The following is a 1,888-nucleotide window of genomic DNA, read 5'->3' on the forward strand; positions in this document are numbered from 1 at the left end:
CGCAAAGGCAGGGGCTGCGGTCTGCCAGCATGCAGGCACAGCTCCTCCACTCTCAGGGGAGTCTGAGATCCTTTTCGTGTTGCAATAATTGTGGGGTTTTTTTGTTTTGTTTTGTTTTTGAGACGGAGTCTCACATTGTCACCTGGGCTGGAGCTCAATAGCATGATCTCAGCTCACTGCAACCTCTGCCTCCTGGGTTCACACGATTCTCCTGCCTCAGCCAACCAAGTAGCTGGGGACTACAGGTGTGCACCACACACCCAGCTAATTTTTGTATTTTTAGTAGAGCCAGGGTTTCACTATGTTGGCCAAGTAGCTGGGACTACAGTTGTGCACCCCACACCCGGCTAAATTTTGTATCTTTAGTAAAGACCGGGTTTCACTGGTCTCAAACTCCTGACCTCATGATCCACCTGCCTCGGCCTCCAAAAGTGCTGGGATTACAGGCATGAGCCAACACACCTGGCCTTGACTATGGGTTTGGAAGGAGAAGGTGGGCTGAGTTCCAGGCAGCTCCTCACTCTACCACTAGTGGCTGTTGGGGGTGGAGGAAGGTGGGGTCAAGGACAAGCATGGCTGCCGCACTGCAGTGGTCTAAGTTACACAGCAGCTCTAGGGTCAGGATGTTCTGTGGTTCCGCTAACCTGAGGACAGACAGGACTTCCTCTGCCCTGTGCCCAGCCTCCTTTCTGCAGGCTTGTGCCCCCCACTTGTCCTGGTATAGCAGCACATCAGAGCTGGGAGCAGGCTGGGCAGGAGATAGAGGCCAATCTTCATCTGGCTGTGTGTCCACCCTCCGCCTGCCCTCCGAAGCACCATCCCAACGAGGAATCAGCGGGGCCAAGCAGCACTGAATTCCTTCTCCAGGCCTTGGACAAACTGGTCGTTGAGAAAAAGGAGCTGACCATGGGGCAGAAAGCGGGTGAGGATGCCCTCGATGCGGTCAGCCCGCAGCAGGAGGTTGGTGCTGGGTGCCAGCAGCCAGAGTGTGCCCTCAGCCAGCAGCAGATTCTCGTGGGCGTCCAGCACAAGGGCAAAGCTTTAATGAGAGCACGCCAGCCACACCACTGTCCGTAGCTCCTGAAAAGGGTCCCCTGCTCCCAGGCAGAAGGCCCCACGTGGGGCCTCAGGCAGGGCACTTGCTCATCTGAGGAATGCGGCTGCAGGTCCCTGAAGGGCCGGCCAGATGCCTGCTGCTCCAGCAGGCACATTGACTTCACCTGCCTAGCCACAGCTAAAATCTGTTCCTTCCAGAGAAGCCTGTCCCTCTCAGCACCATGTGACCGTGGGTCATCAGGTGATTTCTTAGCACCAAAGACTTAGGAGTAGAGCACTCGGCAAAGGCCTGTGTCCTCGGTATTTGGGGCCCTCAAGGTGTGAATGAGGAAGGCGTGGACCATGGCTCCAGAGTGGGTCACTGGCTCCGCAACCCTGCAGCGCAATGCACTTCGGGGGTTGTAGTTTCTTACTCCGGTCCACCAGATATCAGCAAAACTGATATTTTCCTGAAAATATTTGCCTTGAGACTGTGGCATAAACTCCTGCCTGGAAGTATCCAGCCAGCTTATCTACAGTACAGATTCTGGACTTGCCATTCCCTACAATCAGGTGAGCCAATGACTTCAAACAAATCTCTTTATAGACAGACAGGCAGGCAGACAGATGATGATGGCTGATAGATATAGGTAGATAGGTAGATAGATAAACAATACTGATTTGTTTTTCTGAAGAAACCTGACTGGTACACTATCTTAACAAACTTTTCTGCAAATCCCAAACTATTATAAAACCAAAAGTATATTTAAAAATTTTATCATTAAAAATAATATTTACAAAATCTTATTGATCCCCATTGGTTTAAGATACTTTTTCCTCTAAGCACTTAAAA

The 1,888-nt window shown here is 51.5% G+C and overlaps 1 pseudogene; it reads right to left on the bottom strand.

Annotated features, from left to right (window-relative positions):
* Window positions 1-800: 800 nt before the first annotated feature.
* On the bottom strand, window positions 801-1,400 carry LOC100413965 (AP-5 complex subunit sigma-1 pseudogene; annotated as a pseudogene).
* Window positions 1,401-1,888: the final 488 nt, after the last annotated feature.

Source organism: Callithrix jacchus, chromosome 1, assembly GCF_049354715.1.
Source record: "Callithrix jacchus isolate 240 chromosome 1, calJac240_pri, whole genome shotgun sequence".
Taxonomy (NCBI): Eukaryota; Metazoa; Chordata; class Mammalia; order Primates; family Cebidae; genus Callithrix; species Callithrix jacchus.